Source organism: Sebastes fasciatus, chromosome 7 (assembly GCF_043250625.1).
Source record: "Sebastes fasciatus isolate fSebFas1 chromosome 7, fSebFas1.pri, whole genome shotgun sequence".
Taxonomy (NCBI): Eukaryota; Metazoa; Chordata; class Actinopteri; order Perciformes; family Sebastidae; genus Sebastes; species Sebastes fasciatus.
Window position 1 is genome coordinate 28,137,036 of NC_133801.1, and position 10,611 is coordinate 28,147,646.

Genomic DNA, 10,611 nt, shown 5'->3' on the forward strand with positions numbered 1-10,611 from the left:
AATTAGGGCCCGAGCACGAAAGTGCCAGGACCCCAACGGTGTCCTGGCACAAAGTGGAAGGAAACAAGTTGAGTGAATTTGTGTTCGACTGCCCTATAAAATATATATAACATATAAATACTAACATTTATTAATATTTTGCTCATGAATATAGTATATAACTACTATAATATCTATTACAAACTACTATCAATACAGGAAGAAACATTAACTACATAATATATTTATATTTATAGAACTTGTTTTTACATTTTTGGACTAATTATTTCTGTTAGGGACTGATGAGTTCACCAATTAACGAACTATCTAACTAACGAACTATCTAACTAACTAACTAAAAGAGAAAATACACTACAGTTTTCTGTTTGGTTTGTTGTGCTTTGGGAAAGATAACGCAGAAAAATACAATTCATTAAAAAAATAAACATAAAAAAATATAAATACATGTCAGGATGTTTTGTCGGGGAACACTTTTTAGGGGTCTATGACCTATTTTGAGTCAGGAAACAAAGATTTAGAGTTAACATGTAGGAATATTTGTATAATTTATATGCATTTATATACAGTATATATATATATATATACTGTATATAAAGCGGAGGAGAGAGGAAAGAGAGGAGGAGAGAAGAAAAAAGGATGATTTCATTATTTATGAAAAAATTATATATGATGAAATTATATATATATATATATATATATATATATATATATATATATATATATACAGTATATATATTACCCTGAGAGCCTCAACGATGCCGTATTTAGTAAGTATTCAGATCCATTACTGCAGTAAAAGTACTAATACCACACTGTTACAATACTTGTATTACACTGTTACACTGTAACAGTAACTTTTACTGTTACAGTGTTTTCAGTACGACATCCAGGTATTTTTGGCATATTGTAGATTTCCGTACTGCGTACTACATGCTACATTCTGGCCAAATCAGTACGTACTACTAGTATATTATGAGGTTTAGAATACAGCCTTACCCGTCATGTCATCACATTGTGATGTCATCACATTCTCATGACATGATGACATGAGAATGTGATGACATGATGACATGAGAATGTGATGACATCACAGGTAAGGCTGTATTCCAAACTGTCTCATGACATCACAGTGTGATGTTCTGGAATCGGCTGTGATTCCTGTGATGGTGAATTTGGCTTTAATCTCAAATTTTACTTATAGGAGAAGATTAGTGAACCAGACAGTTGTTGACAAGCTGATTTAACATTCAGGTTAATTTAACATTCGGGTTAATTTAACATTCAGGTTAATTTACCGTCCGGGTTAAACAGTTTAACGTTGACAGTCGACTCTAGGGTGACTACATTATTTACATCACCATGGATCAAACATCATTGTTACTGAGCTCTTCGGAGCGGTTCACCAAAGAACTGAAAGCCTTCAAGGAAGAAAACAAAGCTCTGAAGGCGATCGCCAAGTTGCTGTCAGAGAAAGACCAGCGCTGGGAAAGAAAAGTCCAACTGTTGGAAGCCCAGCAGAAGGAACTGCAGGACAACTTTACTTTGGATCTTGCCGAGAAGCAACGAGGCTGGGAGACGCAGCAGACTCAACTCCAGATCAGAGTGAACCATTTGACGTTGCACATTCGCGATAAGGACGCTGTTATCCTTGGTCTCCTCAAAGAGCAGCGCGATAAGGACGCTGTAATCCTTGGTCTCCGCCAGGAGCAGCCCGATAAGGACGCTGTAATCCTTGATCTTAGCCAGGAGCAGCGCAATAAGGACGCTGTAATCCTTGGTCTCCGCCAGGAGCAGCCCGATAAGGACGCTGTGATCCTTGATCTCCGCCAGAAGCAGCACGATAAGGACGCTGTAATCCTTGATCTCCGCCAGGAGCAGCATGATAAGGACGCTGTAATCCTTGATCTCCGCCAGGAGCAGCATGATAAGGACGCTGTGATCCTTGATCTCCGCCAGAAGCAGCACGATAAGGACGCTGTAATCCTTGGTCTCCGCCAGGAGCAGCGCGATAAGGACGCTGTGATCCTTGGTCTCTTCCAGGAGGAGAAGAGTCTCAATGAAAAGCTCGTGGAGACCAGAACCGAGCTGCTGAGCTCTGCAGATGAACTCCGACAGAGCGAGGAAGCCTGGCAGGCCAAATACAAGGCTCTGAAGGACAATGTCACAAAGGTCCTGACAGAAAAAGACCAGATCTGGAAGACTAAGGTCAGTCAGTTGGAGGATGTCAACAAGGACCTGACGGACAGAGAACAGAGCCTGGAGACCACAGTCCAACAGATGGAGGTTGAGAAGAAGCTCCTGGAGGACATCTGCCTGAAAATGAAGAAGAAGATGAGAGGAGTCTTTTCTCGCAGGAGGACCGAGGATCGAGAGACAACATTACAGAAGATGAAAAAGGAAGAGACGGAGCGGGAGGGGGTGGAGAAGAAAGAGAAGAAGAAAGGTTGTTTTCGCTGGATGCGCAGGTTCTTCCTGAAGCGTGGCGGCAACAGTCAGGTAGAGGAGGCTGCAGCTCAGGTTGGATACCAGCAGATCCCTCTTCCTCCCCCCTTCGCCTTCCCGTCTTCCCTCCACCCTCACCTTCCTCTCTCAACCTCCCCCTCATCCTCTACTTCATCACCGTCCCTCCACCCCTACATCCCTCCTCAGTGATTAGTGATTAGCACTGCAGCCTCACAGAGACACCTCCACCTGTCCGGCTGTGGGGAGTTTGTATATTCTCCCTGTGTCTGCGTGGGTTTTCTCCTGGTGCTCAGGTTTCTCCCACAATTCCTAGTTATGCGTGAGGCTAACTGGACACTCTAAATTACCCCCAAATACTTTTAAATATATTTGGTGGTAATTTAGAGTATTCAAAAAAATGTCAATCCATCATATATCAGTAGGGGGATTTTCCTGGTGCTCAGGTTTCTCCCACAATTCCTAGTGTCATAGCCCGGCTCCTAGGCCATGACAAATACGGGAAAGGACGCAGTGATTGATTGTAAATTAAAGATATTTATTACAAATAAATTAAGGATATACAGAAATAACTACAAATGTGGAGTGTGTCAGTCAGTAACATCAGTAATGTAGATGTGGATGTGTGAGCATGATGAAGTGTGATGTGTTGTGAGTGAAAACTAAAGAAAAGTCAAACAAAGGCAGCCCGGCAGGGTCTGACAGGGATGAGTCCAGGTGAAGGAAAAGAGACCAGAGCAGCGCTTGATTGGGGCTTTTATGCTCAGGACGCGCCAGCATCAGGTGCTCTGCATCAGGTGCTCTGCATCAGGCATCCTCTCCCGTGATACCTTCAAGGACACAGGGAAAGAATGAATGGCAAATCCAAACTGGTATCTCAGTAGTGAGGCAGGGGCCGTCACACTAGTTATGCATGAGGCTAACTGGACACTCTAAATTACCCCCAAATATTTTTTAAATATATTTTGAGGTGATTAAAGTATTATTAAAAAAAAGTCAATCTATCATATATCAGTAAGGGGATTCTCCTGGTGCTCAGGTTTCTCCCACAATTCGTAGTTATGCATGAGGCTAACTGGACACTCTAAATTACCCCCAAAATTTTTAAAATATATTTGGAGGTAATTTAGAGTACGGGGTCCTGGCACGAAGTGCAAGGAAACCTATTGTTTTAAGTATTATTATTTTTCTGCCGGGAGATCGCCTTTTTGGGACCTTTCCTATCCCCAAAAACTCACCAAAAGTGGAATATGCGTCAGAACTGGTGGGAAATTCAATGTTCTGGAATGACCCGGCTCGGGTGTCTCTAGGGGGCGAGATAGCTCCCCCTAATGTAGGCAGTTTTTCAGAGAAAGTTTCTTCGATCTTCACGAAATTCAAGTATGTCATTGCTAACATCCTCATACCTGGATTAAATATTTTTGAGATTTTTTTCGGCAAACAGGAAGTCAGCGATCTTGGACTTCCTGCGTTTTTTTTAAATTTACGAACACATGTTTGAGGACTTTAGGATGCACAAAAACTCATGAAACTTTACACACACATCCAAACTAATATTTACTTTGATTTAGTGGTGACATTTTGCTTGGGCGTGGCATGTTGCCTCTCTAGCGCCACCTTATGTCTTTTAGCCTTTGAACATGCCTTTGACGCCCTTAGTATACTCGAAAACTCATGAAAGTTGGCAAAAAGATGGACACCTGTGAACTTCACGTGAATATACAGTTATTGGGTTCAGCGTGTTTAGCCGGCTCTATAGCGCCCCCTAACGCGTGGAAGGCCATAGTTTGGTCAAAGTTGATCCGATATTCATAAACTTTGGTAGGTACATCCTGCTCATTATTCCAGGTTTTATGCATACTTTTACGAACTCCTCCTAGAGAGTTTATCGGATCCGCGTCAAATTTGGCTAGTATAACCCTCCCACGACTGTGATGGTAAATTTTGAACCATTTGGCCTGGAACCATTTTGATGACATTAGCAGCACTAAGTCTAGCCTGTTGTTCAAGTGGGGAGACGGACCATAATAACTTTCCATTTTTGGAAGGTAGTATGTTTGCTGGTGGTTGAGAGACAACAGGAGGGTCAACACTGAGGGTCTCATTCTCATCAGAGGAGGATGCCTCATAATCAGGGTCCTCCTCAACATCATCCTCTGTCTCAGACACATTCTCCTCTATGTCACTTTCATGGTCAAAGAGATGTGACAACACCTCATTGACAGAAAACCTTTCCTTAGAAGTCATTTTCAGTTGAGAGAGAGCAGAAAGAGAGAGCACACAGAGCACCAAGAGAAATGGTTTAGAACAGGGGTTCTCAACCTTTTGCAACTGAAGGCACACTTGTGATTGTCAAAACATTTCCGAGGCACACCTTCCCAAATAAATGAGTAAAAAACCTAACATGTTTATACAACAAATAATAAACTGGGCTGTAGATATGTGTTATGCCACTGTCAGCTGTAATGACCAAAATACATATTCTGCTTACCCTCTGTGAGACACTTGGGCTTGCCTCTGGGAAATAATGAGATCAAGTCGTGGTGGGATGGGTGAGAGGCTGACACGCAGAGTAGCATTCAAAGTTGCTTTCAGTTTGTTCCTTGCCTTTGATTTTGTGACAGTCACAATGGAAAACCCTGACTCACATAAATAGGTGGTGGTGAAAGGCAACAGAAATTTGATTGCCCGTTTTGACAGAGAGGGATATTGACTGGCAGCCAGTATCCAGAATGAAGCAAGGTCTACTTGTGTGAGCTGAAGCTTCAGGCTGCTGTCTGCTGATAGTTTCATCAGTTCATTTTCCAACACAGTGGAGAGAGCTATGTCTTCTGAAGCAGGATCCACAGAGAAAGGGTCCAAAATCCAAAGTTTCCATCTCGTGCATCTTCTGGGAAGTAGTCTGTAAACTTTCCTGACAACTGAGTCAAATGCTGGGTTATAACACTGGATATGTTGACATGAGGAGTGGCTTCCAAAGTTTCACTGAGGAGTGAAAACACGTCAAATCGTCTCTCCTTGACTCTTCTGTTCCACAGAATAAGTTTTTTCTTGAAGCCCTCAATTTTGTCTGAAACCAAAAACACTGTGCTGTTTCTGCCTTGCATTGATATATTGAGCTGATTTAACTGGTCAAATATATCTGATAAGTAGGCCAGTTTTGCACAAAAGTTACCATCAGTGTAATGCTCAGCAAGAGGGGAGTGCTGCTCTTCCAGAAATATGTGCACTTCTTCTCTCAGTTCAAAAAGGCGATTAAGCACGAATCCTAATTTAATGTATTCAGGGTCATATTTCCTCACCACACGCTTCGGAGCTTTTACTGGCGCAGGGTTGTCTCCCACATCACTTTTTCGCTTTAAAAACCGATCCATTTTGTCTCACTGCATCCGAGAACGTTAGCTATTTAACAGTGGCAAACATGTTTGTCTCTACCTGATGATGTTTGGTGTTTTTACACAAGGCCTATTGAAGGAGGTTGGGTCACACTTAATCAACGCGTCTTCGGGGTACCGCACATGCGCAGTAATATCTGCTCTGCACTCGCCGAAATTGAGCCGATCGCAACGCACGACCGCAGCTCCAGTTACACTGCGCATGTGTTATACCCAATACAAGACCCGTGTCTGCCCGTGTCTCAGCCTCCTTCAATAGGCTTTGGTTTTACAGCAGCTGGCATCTTACTTCCTTTAGGTTTTACCTGTTCACTTTGCTAAATAATAATAAAAAAATAATCTAGTACCACTGCCTCCGCGGCACACTAGATGGCGCTCTGCGGCACACCGGTGTGCCGCGGCACACTGGTTGAGAAAGGCTGGTTTAGAAGGCTGCTGTGCAAGCTTTTACAGTATATGTTTGCTCCACCCCTGTGTTGTGTGAAGTATCAATATCTTCACAGGAACCATATTTTGCCGCCCCCGCAGCACGGGAAATATCAAAGTTCTCGCGAGAATGATGTTTCCCCTCCCCCATGTCGTGTGAACTATCAGTGGTTCTCGCACTAATAATAATAATAATAAATTAAACTTATATAGCGCTTTTAGAGAACTCAAAGACGCTTTACAATATCGGGGGAGACGGTGTGAAACAAACAGGGGACAGACGACACACACAGGTGCACTCTCATTCATACACACGGACAAATGGGTACGGGGAGGGGGGGCTAGGAGTAGGCAGAGGAGAACAGGTGGCCTTTGTGGCGGGACTGTAATAGGGGGAGGGAATCAGACTGTCACTACTGCAGTTATGGTGATGTTAGGTTAGGGCCCTAAAGCTTTTTGAAGATTATAAAATTGCATGTTATAGTGACCTCAATATCATCCAAAACAACCAAAACAAATGTGTGTAAAATGTTGATATTTCTTATATGTTTTATACAGCTAAAACAGCCTGGGGTCAAATTGACCCCAAAGAACACCGATGCGTACAGCATGTGTACAGGACATTGAAAACATATCATCATGTTAATTTTATGTTTACCCAGTTGTCCCCATTAAATTAGGAAAAGTCATTAAATATGAAGCAAAAAAATTATGTCAATCATTTATTTTTCAGCCGTTAAACATTGAATGGGGTCAAATTGACCCCAAAGATAATAGGAGGGTTAAAGCGATCCATCTCAAAGTCGGGCAGCAGAATCTCAACACCTTCACGATGCTAAATTGCGAAGCTTTTGTGTTTTTGTGAAACAGCGTTCTTGTGGCGGCGCGGCGAATTTTGATGTTTCGCCATTGACACAGGAAGCTGTTGTAACTTGACTTTACATAGTACGATCTGCCCCAAATTTCACAAGCTGGATAATAGTCCAGTTCATCGCTTAAATGCTTGCAGCTTTAATTACATTTTTATTTCGAAATGCCCTTTTTTAAAAGTATTTATTTCATAACGGCATTTGGTTTTATTCATATACATAACTACTTATTTATGTAATATTGAACACTTTTAGAAGCACTTTTGGCTGTGAGAGAACTACATCACATAAATTTATTAAACCAGTGAAATTTAATGGACTGAATTACAATTGGATGGTGCACCTTGATACAACCAAAGTAGCCTCTTGTTTGTTTTCATATAGCAGGTCACACTATTTCAGCTATTAACAGTAACTTAGTGTCATGAATGTACTTTTTTGTAGATGTGATTACATTTTTATAGTTGTGTCACACATTTAAAATGTGCAGATAATTTGTGTGACTTTTTAATACAGTATATAATCATTTTTATATTTTATATATACCTGTTGTACTCTTCTGTCATTGTATACATTGTGTGTATTGTTAGGTATAAAATGTCAATAAATGAAAAACATCTATATCTATGTCTATATCTATATCTATATCTATATCTCTCACACTTTTTAAAACCACATCTGTTATCAAAGACACTCAGATCCGCTGAGCAGTTGCGTCTGATTGCCCCGAGGTCAAAGTTGAAGCTCAGGGGTCACCTAGCCTTTTCAGTTGCAGTTCCAAACCTCTGGATCGTTGTGCCTCCGCATGTTCGGCCGTGCCCTACACTGCCTGTTTTTAAATCTAGCCTGAAAACACACTTTTTTTCCTTGGCTTTTGGCTCGGCACGAGAGTTGCCTTTTTAAAATCCTTTTTTCCTTTCCTATTGGTCTTAACGCTTTGTGTTGTTTTTATGTATAATTGTACAGCACTTTGGTCAACTTTTGATGTTTTTAAATGTGCTTTATTAATAAATTTGGATTGGATTGGATTGGAAGGTCTCGTGACCCCACCTGTGAATCTTTAGCGACCCCTAGTGGGGGGTCAGGATCCCAAGATTATGGACGAGTGGTTTACGGCACAGTCCAGTTTCCAGAATAAAAAGAAGGTGGTTATTCATAAAACACTTTGTGTTTGACTTCTCTATAGAATTTCTGTCATTTTCTGCCCAGCTCGTGTTGGCCCTCTGGTGGCTAGATCATGTCTTACATGTCTTACTTGTATTTGTGATCTACTTGTTAACAGTCGGTTTTACAAGCAATGTTAGAGTCACAATATTGATTGAAACACTATAAGTCAAATGTTACATCTGCCCCAAGGTGCAGGGGCGATTGTAACAGCATATGGGGGCAATTGAAACAATACAAGTAATACCTTCATAGATACCTAGGACCAAAATAAACTACCATTAATATACTTATAGTTAAAACAATTTAATATCCATTGAAAAATCAAATACTTTCGTACCTAAAAAACTGTGACAAGTATGAGATATCAGTTTGTCCTTTGGCAGGCATCATCACAGACCATTAGTGGAGCGGATAACATCACTTTTACGCAAATAGTGATACAAGCACCAAATTTGGCATGATGATTGCCGAGGGGTCACTCAGCAAATATAAACGACTGGCCACTTGAAAATCCAAGATGGCGGCCATTTTTCACGATGGCCGCCAAAGTGACCTAATGATTTCTCTCACAGAAATTCATCCAGTTGGTCAATTTGAATGATCTTGGTGTCAAATTATCTGTTTTCTAGCATGCTGGATCAAATGTTGACAGTTTCAGATGCATTTAACCTTTGCAGGGGCACTAGGCAGGGATGTGCTCTGAGTCCCTTGCTGTTTGCTCTAGCATTGGAGCCTCTTCCAGAAACAATTAGGGCTCACACTGAGATTTTTGGTTACAACACGGAATATACTTCAAATAAAATGTTGCTGAATGCGGACGATATTTTGATGTACATAACAAGGCCACTGACTTCCATTCCTATCATATTGGAGACGATTGACTAATTTAGTTCCTTTTCGGGATATAAGATAAATTGGAGCAAGCGCGAACTGATGCCGGTGCGGTGTAAAGACCCAAGCATGCTCGAACAGATTCCATTCAAACTGGCTTTGGAAAAATGCCGTATTTGGGGGTAGAGATCACGAAGAAATATAACTCCCTATTTGAAGCAAATTTTATGACTATGTTAGAAAAGTTAAAGACCAAATTAGAGTTTTGGAAAACCCTTCCAATTTCTCTAATAGGCAGAGTGAACGCAGTTAAAATGATCTGTCTCCCTCAACTGTTATACCTCTTTCAAAACACACCTAAATATCTTACTAAGAGCTTTTTTTAAAAACTGGACTCTATAATTCTGCCATTTATCTAGAGCTATAAATCCCATAGCATTAGGAAATATCATCTGTGCAAGCGTAAGAGGGATGGGGGGCTGGCTCTACCAGATTTCAGGCGATATTATCGGGCAGCAAACATTCGATGTGTTTCCTATTGGCTGGATGAGACGATTGTTCTCGACAGCTGGCTGGATATGGAGCGAGAGGACTGTCTACCCAGCTCACTTAGTGCTATTGTAATGTCTCCCATTCGACTCAAAAAAGCATGTTATAATTACAATCCGATTATTCATAGTACTACTCTAATTTGGAAACAAATAACCAAACATTTTAAACTTAGAGCTCTATCCTTTACACTTCCGATATCGGCAAACCCGTCTTTCACTCCTTCAACCCTAGATGGAGCCTTTGATCAATGGAAAGAATCAGGACTGAGTAGTGTTGGGGTACGTTTGCTTCCTTTCAGCAGCTGTCACAAACTGATTTTTTTAGATATCTCCAGATTAGATACTTTGTGAAAACTCATCTTCACAATTTTGAGAGTGCAACACCTGATAAACTAGACCAGTGTCTGAGAGACTGTATAGTAGATAAACATCCAGTTTCATTTACATTGCAAGACCTTCAGCAAGTAGATGTGAGCTGTATAAAAAAGGGCTGGGAAAAAGACCTAGGGATAGAAATAGCGGAGAACATCTGGGACAAGATTCTGAAGTATGTTCACATCTGTTCTTTGAATGCCAGACACTGGTTGATACAGTTTAAGATTCTGCACAGATTACATTACTATAAAGTAAAGCTACATAAAATCTTTCCAGAAACGTCACCAATATGTGAGAAATGTGTCCAAGCAGATGCAGATTTACTCCATAGCTATGCACTATGCCCTAAAATACGGGACTTTTGGGTTGCAATATTTTCATTCTTTTCAAGGATTTTTAAAGTCCAAATAAAACCAGATCCACTTTTGGTTATACTAGGAGCTTCTGAAAGCTTTAAAATCCTACAGAACACACAGTATCATCTCCTGTCCTATGGTCTCCTTTGTGCAAAGAAACTGATTCTCTTGTTCTGGAAAG